This window comes from Meriones unguiculatus, chromosome 2 (genome assembly GCF_030254825.1).
Source record: "Meriones unguiculatus strain TT.TT164.6M chromosome 2, Bangor_MerUng_6.1, whole genome shotgun sequence".
Classification (NCBI taxonomy): Eukaryota; Metazoa; Chordata; class Mammalia; order Rodentia; family Muridae; genus Meriones; species Meriones unguiculatus.
In genome coordinates, this window is record NC_083350.1 from 24,178,455 (window position 1) to 24,194,518 (window position 16,064).

General features: G+C 44.7%; 1 protein-coding gene and 1 long non-coding RNA gene across 11 annotated transcripts in view; one reads left to right on the forward strand and one right to left on the reverse strand.

Annotated features, from left to right (window-relative positions):
• The window catches only part of Nedd4l (NEDD4 like E3 ubiquitin protein ligase), a 317,780-nt gene that overhangs the window by 107,334 nt on the left and 194,382 nt on the right, over nt 1-16,064 (reverse strand). The gene's annotated exons all lie outside the window — the stretch shown is intronic.
• On the forward strand, nt 2,547-4,795 carry LOC132652285 (uncharacterized). The gene is made up of 3 exons (XR_009589767.1): nt 2,547-2,631; nt 4,449-4,491; nt 4,569-4,795. It is a non-coding gene; the product is annotated as an uncharacterized LOC132652285 (long non-coding RNA).

A 16,064-nucleotide genomic window follows, 5' to 3' on the forward strand; every position in this document is an offset into this window, starting at 1 on the left:
GCCTTGGCCACAGCCCCAGGGTTGAAATTACAAACTATAGGCTTCATGGTCCCGTTTGAGCCACGGAGACGACGGGAGAAAACGAGAAGTTTGGCCTTGAGCCAATGGCCTTGAACATCCTACAGTGATCTGGGAAAGACAGACTGTCACAGGACAGGTGAAGAGCTGCCACATAAGCAGGATGCCTGCCTGGCTTGAGCACCACTCCACTCCAGAACAGGCCTGCCGTTCAAGTAGAGCAGACCTTCCTTGGCGCCCCAGGGATCACGCTGGTGTGACCCTTCTCTGTTTTATTCATTGCTTCTGTTTTCACCAGGATACTATCCCCATCTCTTTTCTTAAAGCTTCTCTGGCCAACTGTGCAGAGACCTCATGGCTGACAGAGCTTCCTTTCACATCCTAGGCGCCTTTCCTCTGCATCCCAGGTGCCCTCTCCTCTGCTCATTAACACACCTGCCATCAGTTTCCCTTTTCTCCTGGCTACACAAAGCCAAGAGTAGCACCGGCAGCTGAGAGCCTAGCACTGAGATACTTCCCAGGGAGGAAAAGTCCCCACTCAACTATGCTACTAAACTGAAGAGCTTGGGTCCCGCCCTCCATCACATTAGCAACCTTTCCTGACAATTAGCTGACCATAGCCACAAAGTGCTCAAACTGAAGGCTGTTCCTGACATCCTGTCGTCTTTAGGCGTAAATTCCCCGGTCTGTCTAGCAATTTCACTTTCTCCAGCCAGTGTTTCACTAATTCTATAATCAACCACATCTGTAGAACATTTAGCATTCTCCATAGGTTTTAAATCTACCTCATCTGTTCTTTAACAGAAACTCTAGCAAGTATTGTCACTTTACAAATATGAAGTGGATTCAGAAAAGTTAAGTGTCAGCAACACTTGGGGTCAGGTTGGTAGCAGAAACTGGCCCTCAAATCTAGGATTTTCTTTACTATACCTTAACAGGCTGTTTGTAAAACTGCACACGAAATGTAAATTCTGAAGTGTTAATTTTTTTCTTGTTATTGACTTGAAGAAAAACCTGTCATATTAAGTATTACTATTCAGAAGTTTCCAGGCCTGGTGAGACCTTTACCTCAGCGTGTAAAGCCTCACAAAGTTAGTCTCTGACCTCCAACACACATCATGGCATGGGTATGAACACACATGTAATAAACAAACATCGAACAGATAAACATGAAATAACTGTTGGAAGTGCTAACAGTGGTCAAAGACCTAAACTAATGCCAGTCCTTCCTGCTGGCATTAATTCCAACACACTGAAGGTGATGGTCAGACAGAGCCAGTTAAGAAATGCCACCGGGCCACCGTTGACTTCCGTGCCTGCAGGCAACTCTGTTGGGCAGCTCGCCTGGGAGTTTCCCCACCCTCACCATTCCCGCCATCTCAGATAGGACGTCATTGATGAGAAGTCTCAGGCAGGTAACAGAGATAGCCCGAGGCTGTTGGGGCTGCTCTGGTGGGAAAGCTGGGTGAAGGGAGTGCCCCAAAATGAAGGTGGCACTAGGAAGGCTGCCTCAGATGCCACTTCTGAGTGTGTCCAGCTGCCTGAGGATTGCACATTCCCTCTCTTGGGACATGTCTTCTGACCTTTGTATCTTTCCAAATTGCTCAAAAATGAAATTCTGTGTTTGTTCTTTTTCTTGGCGGGGGAGGATGACTTACGTACAGGTGGCTTATCAGACGACATCGGGAAGGAACAATCCATTGCACTGACTTGTGGGTATGGCATGACCTTGATGCTGTGACATGTCTGGACTTCCTAGTAAGTTTAATTAAGGATCCCATTCACAAATCTAACTGTAGCGTCTTCTGTGCTGCCAGGCTGTGGAGAGGGCTCTGTCAGGAAAGAGCATGCCACCGTGCGAGCATGAAGACCCACGGTCCAGCCACAGAACCCATGGCAAAAAGCTGGGCATGGTGACATATGCTGGGTGTAAGGAGCAGAGACAGGCAGATCCTTGGGGACTGCTGACCAGCCAGTCAGCCTGTCGAGGCAAACCGAAGTCTCTGTCTCATGCAAGGAACCATATCTGAGCTTGTTTCGCTTCTATATAAATGTGCATACAAGCACATCTGGATGTAAGCAAACACACACACACACACACACACACACCTATGTTGCCAAGCATAATACAAAGGCACCTAAGATTGAAAATGAACACTGTCACCCTCCACTAAGCCATTTTTTTTTTTTTTTTTTTTTTTTGGCTGAGAAGTCCTTCCCCATTCTCCTATGATGTCACATCAACAGAGCTCTGGGTCTCAGCACAGACTGAGGCTTAGAACACTTCTCTTTCTACAGCACCTAAGAATATGGCAGACGAAGACTACAGGATCCGTCTTCCTTTAGCTGATAACAAAACACCCACTCTCTCAGCTTACTCGGGCCGCTGCAGCTGTTTCTCAGCTGTCTCAGCCAAGTGTATCCCTGAGCTATGCTGTCTGCCCATCCTGTGCGTGGCTCCCCTCCTCCAGCTTCCGGGAAAACAGCTGCGCAAGCATGTCCCATCCCACACTCGGCGCTCACCTACAGCAGGCTTTGTTGAGAAAGACAGAAGAATGCCGAGGACACGGTCGCATGATTACCTATCATTACGGAACCGAGCTAAAAGCAGAGGTCAGAACTGTGGCAGCCTCCTGTAATCTCTCACCTACTGTCAGACAGTATGGGCTCAGCCCTGACCACTTAGATCCAAGGTGGCACCCTCCAGTGATCTGTCCCATGGGTGGGGGTGGCTAGAAGGTTGGGATTTCTCTATTTAAAAATTTTTATCTTTTATTTATGTGCACATGGATGCCCACAGAGGCCGGAAGGTAGTGTCCGACTGCCTGCAGCTGGAGTTACAAGCAGTTGTGAGGTGCCTGACATAGTTGCTGGGAACTGGATTCAGCTCCTTCGGAAGAGCAGCAAGCACTCCTAACTGCAGGGCCGTTACTCAGGCATCTCGAAGTGCTCTCTGAACAGTTAACCTAAGCTTGCCTCCACGGCGGTGAGCAGCTGCAAAGGTGAGACGCAGAAGGGACAGGCTAAGCCAACAGACAGAATCAGCTCAGGACTGCAGGATTCAAGGCGGAGGGAAACAGACCCTGCTTCCTGACAGAAGGACAGGAAAGGGTGACGTTTTTGTTCTTCTTTACCGCCTTCCCCTCCTTCCGAGAAATCTTATAATGCAGCCAACAGTGACTTTGAACTTTTCATTCTCCACTCCCACCTCTCAAACAACAGGATTATAGACATGCCTTACTACATCTGCCTAGGAACCAGGGCTTCATGGGTATGAGGGCAAGTGCTTTATCAACTGAGCTACCTCCCTAGCCTGAATTTCAGAAGCTACCACAGATGTAATAGGCAGCTATGGTCTTCTGGTTGTACCAAGGACATACGAGGAAAGCCAGGAAGGCCCTACCAGTTTGGCCCAAAGGAAAGAAAACGGTACAGCTAGGACTTTTAGAATAGACATCTAAGTACATCTGCTCAACTTGTTACGGAGCTGCCATACCTGTTCCACAGCCACCCAGGACACACACAGATATTGGCATTCAAGGAATGTAGGACGGAAAACAAACAAAAGGAGTTTGATTTAATCCCGGAGACTGCTGAGGAGTTCTTACAGCTCCTTACAGATATCACAGGACACAGCTGCAGTATTCAAGGGAAGCAAAAGGTTGTCTCCAACTCTTTGTAACAAAAACCAGCAGAGAAAGAGACCACTTAAAACCCAGGAGTCTGGAGAGGTATGGCTTAGCAGTTAAGATCACTTGTGGCTCTACCAAGGAACCTGAATTCAGTTCCCAGCACCCACAGCGGGCAGCCCACAGTGGGCAGCCCACAGCTGCGTGTAACTCCAGAGGATCGGCTGCCATCTTGGGCACGTAGACGAAAACACATATACAGCTATTTCACTCTTCAGGGTCTCTTTGCTCCTGGCAACAACCACACTCCCCACAGCTAGGCCCTTCTGTCTTAATACTTGTATCTCAGTAGACTGCCCAGAGCCCAGGATATCAAAGGAATTCCAAAGTGTCACTTAGCTGGACTGCCTCCTGTGCACAGGTAGCCACAGTAGCTGAGTCACCAGCTGTCCTGGACTCAAGGCTATTCTTTCTTCCTTGTTGTTGGGAAAGGTGGGGGCTGAACTAAATTTTAATTTCCTTCTGGCAGCAACAATGCAGTTACTCTCCCTCATGAGGGTTTAGAAACAAACGTTTACTTAGGTTTCTACTCTTTAGTGAAAGAATTCGTAACCAGTATAGGCTCGTCGTCTCTGTTTAATAGAATTAATACCATCAAATCTTAGCACAAACAGATCTGGAAAAAAAAAAATCAATGCTTTTACGTAAGACCGACAAGTGTAAAGGAAGTCTAAGCTATTAAAAGTGTGAGACTTTTTTTTTTCCTAGTTGTTCAGAGGCTGCGTTTATTTTATTTTCAAGGATGATGTCCAATACACAGCAAGCTGCAGTCCTGGGTCTGAAGGTAAAAATTTGCTGACAATCTCATTTCAAGCACATCCAAAATTAGCAACTAATTCTCTCTGCATGCTTTATTAATAGACTCCTGAAACTCCAAGATTGAAGAGAAGCAGAGCCAGCGTTTAAGGCGGCAGATCACACAGACCGGAGAGAAAGGCATTCTAATATAATCGCGACCAACAGACAAAGCTGATAACCCTGACCTGGGAGGCTCCTCGCTCGCTTACACTCTCATGCTGCTGCTTACCAACGGGCAAATGCACAGCTGGTGTGGGAGGTGGGAACACTAGCAATAAAATTGGTTGCAACCCCTAACCCTGTTTGCTTTAGATTATGATCGCCACCATTAACACTGACCTCAGCCTTCTTGGAAAAGGCTACTTAGTATGAGTTGTCTGAGGTAGCTTAGGGTTGAGGATGAAGCCGTGGGTTTGACCCCCATCCCTGCAGACACTGGGCATGCGTATAATTCCAGCACTCAGTTGGGGGCAGGAAGACCAGGGCTCCAAGATCAACCTGGGCTACATGAGACCCTGTCTCAAAATAACAAATAAAATCATTTTTAAAACTAATTTTTTTTTCTAGCACGATTCTAAAAAGTGACTTAAATTTGGGTTTAATGAAGACTAGAGAGAACAGTTTTTAAGAAATATAGCCAGAGAAAAGGCAGCCATTACCGAAGAGTGATTTTACTGTGGTGTTTATAAAAGTGAATAAATCTAGGCCTCTCAAAAGTCCTGTAACCTCAAGTCATAAAGATAAAAACTGTTGATGCTGGTCATCAAGTGAGACATAAAATTAAACAGAATAATACAAAACAAAACTTTTTATTGGTTCCCCTCCCCAGGACTCCTTCCCTTATAGTATGGTAGAAAATTTGTTAACCCGAAAGGGTGACATTCCCTACCATGCAACAAAAATATGAATTAAGATCTGATCTCAGCAAAGAGATTTATAGCAAATCCAATCCTTACTCATCTGTGAGATGTTCTTATCTTCTCTTTCAAAAGGAGCAATAACAAAAACAGCTAGTATTTATTTATGATTATTAAGCATTAATAAGGGCCAGTCACCACAGCTTGTGTTAAATTCAGTCAAATAATCCTACTAAATTTGTGGATCCAACCTTCTAAACAGATCTGATTCCACAGATGCTCAATGAAGACAAAGAGTGAGCTAGAAAAGAGATATGAAAGACGGCAGAACGTGGCAGCATGCACTTTTTTCAAAACTGTTGCAGCTCTCCTCCTGGCCTGTGTGTTCTTACTTTATGAACAACATTACAAGCTTAAGCTTCGCTAGCTAACTGCCTTCTACATCCTCAGCATGTGAGAAGCAGCGAATCACACAAGGCCTCTGCTCTGAGGGCTGCAAAAGCATCCCAGGCTCAGCAGTGAACTGAGGATGCACTCCCAACATCTCCGAGATCACGGGGCTCTGGGGACATTAAAATAGCAGCAAGTGTGTGCCTGTCTTATCAGCCTTACCAGCTCCCCTTCCTCCCTCCTTCCTTTTCTCCCTCCCTCCCTTTCTCCCTCATTCCCTCCCTCTCTCCCGCCTCTTCTCTCTTTCTCTCTCCCTCCGTGCACTGGAATATATGCGTGCCCAGGGCAGAGTTCAATCTCAGGTGTTCTTTAGGAGCATCACTTGCTGGCCTGGGGTTTTCCGAGTAGTTAGGCTCATTGGCCAGGGACCAAAAGGATCTGCTGGTCTCCTTACGTCCAGCTTTTCTGTATGGGTCTTAGGAATTGAATTAGATCCTCATTTTTTGCAAGCCAGGCACTTAACAATTGAGCCATCTCCCTAGTCCCAGCTTTGGTGACAATGAGAATGAACAGATCATATAGATTATATGTCACAAAGGTCACCATGAGTAACAAACCTGGGACATTCATGGGACTGTCAATTTAGGATGGCACTAGAGACAGCACTTGAGCCATCGGGCAATCTGCAAGCCAACTGTCTCTGCAGGGTTCACTCAATCAAGTCCATAGATGGCTTACATTTGGCCACAGTTAAACCCCAAACATCAGGAAGAGGGTGCTTTGGGCATCAGGTCTCCTGAGACCCAAATTCTGGTGCTACCTGCATTTCTACCCTTGAACAGGGGACCACACTATCTTGTCCAAAAAAGCAACCCACATGCCCTTTACTATCTATTCCCCTTTTTATATTCTGCTTCCAATAACAAAGAAGAAATCACCTTCCAAGTCTGTCAGAAAACACAAAAATCTGACAACTGGCTTCCTCTTTTAAGAAGTGGAGTTTCAAAAGGCTCAAAAATGCACTCAGCTAATATTTACAGCAGGAAAGATAATGTGGCTACTGGGAGAAAAGGCATTTGAGCACAAGCTCTAACAGGACAGACCTGCCTGGCCCTGGCTAGAGTTAGAATCCTGCTTTCACTTACTTCTTACACTTGGAAACTGATAAGAAAAACTATTCCTTTGGCTTCTGAGCTATTCCCGGAGATAAGTTCTCTTATGCAGACTTTGAAAATATTCAGCGGGACACCCTGTTCCCTTGAAGCACAGGTGTCGCCCAGCTGTACCCTGAGTTTATTTGGTGGAGCACATCCCCATGCCCAGCAGGAGGTAGTAGCACATACATGCGGACTTGTGAGTGATGAAGGCCAGGAAAGAACAGATGGTATGCTGTCACCTCCATATTGGTCTAGGTTGTCAGCTGCCTCAGCTTACCTAGCTGTTCTCAGCCCTGACTACGCACCAGAATCGCCTGTGTACAACTCAGGTGATAACTCTCTACTGAAGTGGACTATGGAAAAGTCTCTCTTAGAGCCTTGCTAGAGGGAGGCGGGGGCAGCAGGGGCTTTAAAACCGGGCCTCACTTCCTGTTCACTCTCTGGTTCCTGCCTATGAATGAACTGTGAAGAGCAGCCTCTCCTATCTGCCATGCTGGCCTGTATCTTCTTAATCTGTAGGAAACTTAACCCTTTCCTTCAGTTCCTTCTTGTCCAGTATCGTCAAAGCAACAGGAAAAGTAACCACTGTGCCCCTTTACTCCTTCATGGCCAGCACAACCACTTCCAGACACAAGTATATTCATCTTCTTGGATAATCATCATCAATAAAATTCTGTGAATCCAGTCTGCATTGCTTGGAGCAGATCCTGGCCCACTGGGAGTTAAATCTGCAAACTGGTGAACATATCAATAAATTAACATAAAAATATGTAGCAAGGCATGACCGACTATTCCTGTAACCTCAGTACATGAAGGCAGAGTGGGGAAGGCAGGCGGTTCAAGGTTATGGATCAAATTCCAGGCCAGTCTAGGTTTTATACGACCCTGTCTCAAAAATAACAAAAGCACAGATCTGAATAAAAATGTTACTATATAATCACTTCTGCTGTGCTGAACCATTTAAACACCATTTTGAATGCAGGGTAGGAAATGACATAGCTACTCCATACACTTGGAAACACTGGCATGAATTTAGAGTTTTCCTGAGGATTTTGAAGCAACACAGTATGAAATGTTATACCTCCAGTCTATAACTGCTGTCATTATTGCTGTCTGCCCCCAATATGCCCTACGTCCCACTCTCTCCTTTCTTCCCCACTTTGGAAAATCATCTTGCATCTGTTTTGCTTGGCAATGCACATCAGCATTCCAACAGATGTCACCTGGCCATGGACTGCAGATTGCAACACACAAGCAAAACAGGAACTCTGTGCAAAGGGAAAACAACACCTAGTGAGGTTTCTGTGACAGGAGATCCTTGGCCTACAGACTCAGGCTGGGGCTAGAGAGGGAACTGTGTATCGCCCTACCTCCCCCGCCCCATCCTGCCTAGGACCACACGGAGGAATGTTCCTAAGCCCCATTATACCTAGTGGGAACCTCCTGCTCTCCCTCAAGACACCTCTTCTCCTCCCACACAGAACTTCTACCCAGGCCTGGTTCTTCCGCCACAGAAATGAGGATCAGCTAGCTCTGGTTACTTTATGATACCCACAGGACTTCTGTAGAAATCATGCTGTCTATTTTCTCCCTTTGTGTAAATCCACATTATCAGGAATATTTTCAGTAGCTTCAAGGAGCATCTGTTTCCTCAGCAGCCATTCCAACCCTATGCCTTCTCCAACGGGTTCAGACTGTGTCTGTGTGCCCACCCTCAAGTCCTCAGCTGACCAAAGAAATGCGTGACAGGCCAGAGGATGAACTGATGACCCAGGACCTGAAGAAAACATTCCAAACCTTGCTCCCAGAAAATGCTTCTCAAGAGCCTGCCTTGCCCCAGGGGTGAAGCTTGCAGGATAAATGAGCTATTTTAGAAGCCCTATATCTGCTTTGTAGCCCACACATTATTCATCAATGGACAATATGCCCCATAAAAAATGCAGTCTGCAAATCAGAAGCTGACTCTCTGGTGCAAAGCTGCAAAAATACATCCACCCACACCCTGGCATGACACAGGCAGCAGAAAACATCTCGAAATAACACTCCCCGGAGGAGCATAAAAGCTTCCCATTTTCCAGGCGTTGCAAAATGAAAACAGCAGGCTAAATACTGAGGTGAGGTGACCTCCTCAGAGCACGAATGATCACCCCTGGTGCTCTGGAGAATAACGGGAGGGTTGGAGATAGCTGTGTAAGTCAGGGACCAAGACCTTCCATCCTTGGAGAGGTTATGAGCTTACAATCACCTCCCCAGTTGGCTCCCAGCTCCTGTTGCCTTAGTGCAGTGGCCACTGGTCCATCTCTGCCTCACGAGAGCTTTCTATCTGGCCTTCCCTCTTCATATGTTCTAGTATCTGTGCATGATGATGCTACTTCATGATGGGCTCCATACACCATCTATAAAGGTTGCCTTTAATTGTTGGCTTGACATAATCTAGATTTGTTAAGAGTCTCAGTGAAGAGCGCTCTAGATTAAGTTGGCCCATGGACACATCTATGCAGATTTGTCTTGACTGACAAATGGAAGACACAGACCACTGTTTGGGTCTTGGATTATCTAAGGCTAGACCGAGTGAGCTGAGTGCTAAGCAGGTGTGCATTCATTTCTCTCTGCTCTTGTCTGCTGATGTGCTCTAGCTGTCTTACAGCCCTGCTGCCATGACTTCCCCATGGTGATGGACTGTAAACTGGAATTATGGGTGAAGTGAAACCCTCTTCCCCTAAGCTGCTTTCTGTCAGAGTATTTTATCACAGTGACATGAATGATGCTAGCACCCTCATGTACTGCCATGTGCACCTCCTTTCCATGCCCTTTATTGGTTAAGAGCACTTGGCATTTGAGTCCTTTGTCCCTCTGAAGCATCTCCTCCCAGCTGTCAACTTGATGTGCTCTGCATCATCCAAGGCTGCCTCACGTAATCCCTGCCCTGGTTCCTGTTCTGTGACCCTCATCATCTTCTCCTACGCTGAACTTTATACTTGTTGCTGTTCACCTGTATCCCTGCTGGCAGAATGAGGTGGCGTGAGGGTGGGCTTGATTGGTTTTGCTCCCTGCTGTGATCCCAGAACCTGGGACGGTGCCTACCATGAAAGAACAGTTTCTGAGTTCACCTAATAAGTGTTTTTTTTCCACCATCTATACTACCAAGGTCATTGAGCGATCTTATTGTTCTTGGGACAGTCCTTCTGGGGAGTCCTACCTATTTGTTCTAGCAGACAAAGTCTTATCTGTCAGAAACAGAGGTTTTAAAAGGTATAAATAAATATTATGGTTGCATGAGTCAGATCAACATGACCAACTCCTTCCTCCACGGCATCTAAAATAATTTAACAAAACAAAGGCACTGAAATAGAGATGAACACTTAGAAGCATCCAGGATTTTTCTGCTCTACCACCAGGATACAGATAACAGGTGTAGAACTGCATGGATACTGCTGCCTGGGCTCCTCCTGGCATCTTAACCCTTCATTCCTCAATGGCAAGTGGCAAAGGTGTGACTCTGGACTCTCTATCATTGATGTAAAAATCCAGGCACATGTATTCAATGCAATCCTTTAGTACCTGACTCCAACCTTACTGTCACTCACCCCTGTCACTCAGGTATTTTTGTAGATTAAGCAGCCATGTTCTCTCATCCGCAGGATGAAATGATTTCTTTGTATGTACCCTTTTTACAACCTGCCTTGTTGTTGTGTGACAAAACTTCCTGAAGACACCCACACATGTATCTACTCACCCCTGATAGAGAACCCAAGGCAGACCAAAGCATAGATGCCAAAGCAAAGCTACCTTGGTGAACCAGTGAGTTTTACTGGAGCAGAAACGACTCAAAGAGAGCTACATTGCCAAAGCCCACCCCAACACAGGTGACAGCTCATAGAAGCTGGAAGCCAGGAGCACACTGCATAGTCTACAGACAGTTAAACAGGCTGAAGAGTCTTTTCTAAAGCACTTCCAGGCAGCTGGTCTGGTCTGAGTCTTTGCAGTTTATGGCTCATCTGAGAGTGCGTCTCAGCAGTCTTCATTGCTTACTCATGGAGGAAGGGGCCTAGTGAATCTGGTCAGTTTCAGGGACTTCCTGAAGCTATTTTGAGTTGTTTACCTTCCAGCTTCAGGAGCTTCTCTGCGTGATGGAATGTTTTAGTCTCAGAGGAAACTGTTACACAACACTTGTCCATCAGTCACACCCCGTTCTGGGTTCTGGAGAGTCAGAAAGACATCCACATGACCTCTGTGGCATCACATTCCCTGGTGGCTATCTACTGGGTCAATGTGTCATCTAGTTTTTCTCAGTGTCCCTGTGTTGCACCAGAAGCTCTCTGAGAGTCAAAGGCCATTAAGGGCAAGGGCCACCCCATGTCACCTCAGCATCTCTCATCCATTGCAACTCTTGCTTTCACTGGGATAATAAACCATTCACCAGGGATAAGAAGGATGTCCCCATGCCTCCATGCCCTGGGTAGGAAGTTTTAAATAGCTGCTCAACAGAAACTTTCTCCACCAAGAGACAATAAGCAGGATTCCAGTGGTCATCCCAGATGAAAAGTCTCAAAACTCTAAGGGAAAGGAATTGTCTCAGTTGTAGTCACATGACATGGGTGACGTTGGTCTTCATGCGATTTTGATAAGGCTTTGGAGGACTTGACTTTAAAATATAAAATGCTTTTTTTTTTTTCTTTTTAAAGGATCCAGAGGGGTCAAGGACACCACAAGAAAACTCACAAAATCAACCAACCTGAGCCACTAACCAGGGAGCCTGAATGGGACTGACCTAGGCCCTCTGCACATATATAACAGTTGTGTAGCTTGGTCTTCATGTGGGACTCCTAACAGCAGAAGCAGGGGCTGTCTCTAACTCTGTTGCCTGCCTCTGGGACCCCTTCCCCCTACTGGGCTGCCTCATCCAGCCTTAATACAAGAGGGTGTGCCTAGTTTTACTGTAACTTGATATGCCATGGCTGGTTGAGGGTGGTGGTAGTGGTGGGAGGGACTGGGAGGAGGGGAGAGAGAGGAAACTCTAGTCAGGAGGTAAAATTAATAAAATGAAAATAATTTTTAAAAGCTCTAGGTTTAATAGCAATCTGTACCCAGGGGTACATAAAACTTGAATAAGAATACCAAAGTACTTTAATTTCAGGAAGACATGCTTTGTGACCAGGACTAAAAAAAGACAGACACAGACAGCCAGAGACACACGCCACTTCACCAATTGACCCACTCCACATATGTGAAGGCAGAAATGAAAATTTCCAAAGTTTGATGTGATAACTTTTATGGAAGAAGACATTGAAGAGTTTTCATTTCCACTGGGTCCCAGACATGAACCTAGACATGACTGGAAGGGCACAACACTCCCAGAACCCTTCTTTCCACCCACCTGTTCTTTGTAACTGTATAGAAAGCAAGAACAACGTTCAAAAAGCACAGAATAAAAGGGGTGAAAGTGTGCCCTGGTATTAGGGGCCTTTTTAGCACACATTCACCTCAAAACAAAGCAGAAAACCGGCATGTCCTCAGAAAGGCCTCTGCTTTGATTAGAGCTTCATTTCAACTAACCCCAAATATTTCAAGCCACAAGAACTTTAACCTTAGAATTTAAAAACAATCAAGTCCTTGAAAACCATATCCATGAATAATAATGCCACCAGCAACTGCACTGTATTATCTCCAACCTCAAAATCTCCAATTGTTAAGCAACACAATTTTTCTAATGCAAGGTTAAATCATCTGAAATATTCAAACTAAATTAAAGTGGCCGAGGCTGTGTGCAATCTATTGTTTCATTAATTGAGTGCAAAACCATGAATAAGGCCACATGGACACCATGATGCCATTTAGTAAATAAAAAGCCCAGAGTGGGAGCTGCTAGTCCACCAGTCACCTGTTTTAATTCTTTAAAGAAGTTAAGAAGTATCTTAGTTTTGTGATGTAGCATCTAGCCTGAAAAACTGGATTTGAAAAAAAATTGTAGTTTTTTTTGGGGGGGGGCAGGGTGGATGGGTAGGGAGGAAGCTAGAGTTTTAATACACATATTTCAATATTTCTGATATATCTTAAATATCTATCCAACTAATTGTAAAAATATGGACAAAAGCATTATCCTTCCTAAGAGGTACATATATGGTCCTGCATTCTAAAGGAACATGATGATATACATGTATACATACAGTATACATGAATGACCCCAAAAATTCTACTAGGGAACTCCTATAGTTGACAAACACCTTCAGCAAAGTGGCTGGATACAAAATTAACTAAAAAAAAAAAAAAAAAAAAAAATCAGTAGCCCTCCTGTATATAAAAGACAAATGGGCTGAGAAAGAAATTAGGGAAACAACACCCTTCACAATAGCCACAATTGACATATTGACATAAAGTACCTTGGTGTGACTCTAACCAAGCAAGTCAAAGACTTGTATGAAAAAAACTTTCAGTCTCTGAAGAAAGAAATAGACAAAGATATCAGAAGATGGAAAGATCTCCCATGCTCATGGCTTGGTAGGATTAACATAGTAAAAATGGCCATCTTACTAAATGCAATCTACAGATTCAATGCAATTCCCATCAAATTACCAACACAATTCTTTACAGACCTTGAAAGAAAAATTCTCAACTTCATATGGAATAACAAGAAACCTAGAATCGCTAAAACAATCTTCTACAATAAAAGATCTTCTGGAGGTATCTCCGGCCCTGAACTCAAGCTGTACTATAGAGCAACAGTAGTAAAAACTGCATGGTACTGGCACAGAAACAGGCTGGTGGATCAATGGAATCAAATAGAAGAAACAGAAATAAACCCACACACTTATAGACACCTGGTTTTTAACAAAGATGCCAAAACCATACAATGGAAAAAGTATAGCATCTTCAACAATTGGTGCTGGTCTAACTGGATATCTACATGTAGAAAAATGCAAATAGATCCATACTTATCACCCTGCACAAAACTGAAGTCCAGGTGGATCAAGACCTTAATATAAAACCAGACACACTAAACCTGTTAGAAGAAAAAGTGGGGAAGAGCCTTGAATTCATTGGCACAGGAGACAACTGAACAGAACACTAACAGCACAGGCTCTACGAGCAACAAACAATAAATGGGACCTCATAAAACTGAAAAGCTTCTGTAAGCTAAAGGACACTGTTGTCACAACAAAATGACAGCCTACAGATTGGGAAAGGATCTTCACCCTGTATCTGACAGATGGCTAATATCCAGAATATATAAAGAACCCAAGAAGTTAAACAACAACAAATCAAGAAATCCCATTAAAAACATGGGGGATAAACTAAAAAAAGTGAGCTCATGAAGCTTTTAAAATGGGCAAAGAAATGGGCAAATACAACATACATGGGTTAGATATATATAAAAGACTACTCTTCTTTAATCTCTAGGACAAAAGGAATCACTATCCTTCTCTCAGGACACAGCTGAACAAGACTCTCTTACATAACTAACCCCTCCTCCCCAGAAAGCCCTTAGAAAAGGACAGCTCCTGGTTCACACAGATGCCTCCCCATTAATATAGGTAACTGAAAGCTATGGCTTTCCCAGTCACCTATAAAAACTGGCAGTGTAAACTTTAGGACTTCTGAAATGCAGATTTGCTGAGGAAATGTTTATTCTCTTGCTATCTGGTCGAATTTTAACCTCTTTGCTAATGCGTCAGCACCGAACCCTTTTGAAAAATTAGGACAACTGTGCTGGTGCTTAGGGAACCAATACAAAGTTATACATTTACAACACCCGGCCCTTTGCTGAGGAGTACAGGGCCTCCCACGTACTAAGCAATTCCTCTAGCTAGTAGAGAGACAAAGTAACTCCTCAATTTCACAGTTTAACCACAATCATCAACTCAAAGAAACCACCGCTCCTTCCAATTTACTATATACCTTGATTTCTTCGGTGCCGTTGGCTGAGCATTTGACTTGTGAGCATTTGACTTGTATCAGAACAGTTCTAGAATGCCCCATCCAAGAAGCAGGCCTTTTGAAATTCAATCTGCTCTACCCTCTATCCTCCAAACTAACTTCCTGTTCAAACACGGGGCTGCTAAGAGACGCTTGGATTTGGGACACAGCCTCAAACCGGGCAGGACACAGGGACTTACTCAGGCCCACTCACACCTGTCTCCCTTGAGTATACCCCTTCTGTGTCTCAGCTGGCTCATCAAAGCAAAGCCATCAAGAGAATTAGGAAGAATCCGTGACAGCATCATGCCTACTCCGCGAACCTGAGACGGGAGTATCTGTTAAACCCCCTGAGCAATCTCTCTAACTAAGAAGCCCACTATTCACCATTTCTCCTTCAGCAGCTCCGTCCTTTTAGGCCTCGTGAGGAGTGTGCCTGGTGGGTGGCTTCTTATCTACGGTTGTCTCTTCCTAGCAGGCTGTACACTTCTACAGCTCTTGTGTGAATCAAAGAAACAAGAGGATTAGGGCAGTCTAATAAATGTCTGAAAAGCCACCAGCCAATTCCGGGTTGGGACTGCCAGTCTTCTGGCATTGACCGAGGAAATTTAGACCCTGTCACTGTGCAGTCAGTGAACAATTTCAGCATCATTGTGGATTTCATCTTCCCCTATTACTACAACTGTTTCAAATGGCACAGCTAGGAGTTTAAAGGAAAATATGTGGCTGGAGATTTTTTGTTAGGCCCTTCCAGCAAGAGTATAGATTTAATTATTTTAATTAAAAGAATCAGCTAGGCAGGCATGCTAATGCATGCCTTTAATCCCAGCACTCAGGGAGGCAGAGGCAGGTGGAGCTCTATGAGTTTGAGGCTAGCCTGGTCTGCAAAGTGAGTCTAGGACACTGAATGCTACACAGAGAAACCCTGTCTCGAAAAACCAAATCCAACCAAAACAAAACAATCCAAAATATTAAAAAAAAATCTAGCTGGTGGTTTTAACTTGCACAAGTAGCACGACCACATTCTGATTAGTGTTGGCTACATAAAGACATCCAAACCAAACAGGAACATGCAAGGTATACAATACTTTACGATCATTTTTAATGAGTAAGTGTCTTTTGACCTTCTGAACCCCTGGGAAGACATGGTAAATTTACTAGGATGCAGGGAAGTCTGCCTCGAGGCTCACCTACACAGAGCAGCAGCTACACCCGAGCAAACCCACTGTTAGGCTGGCTCA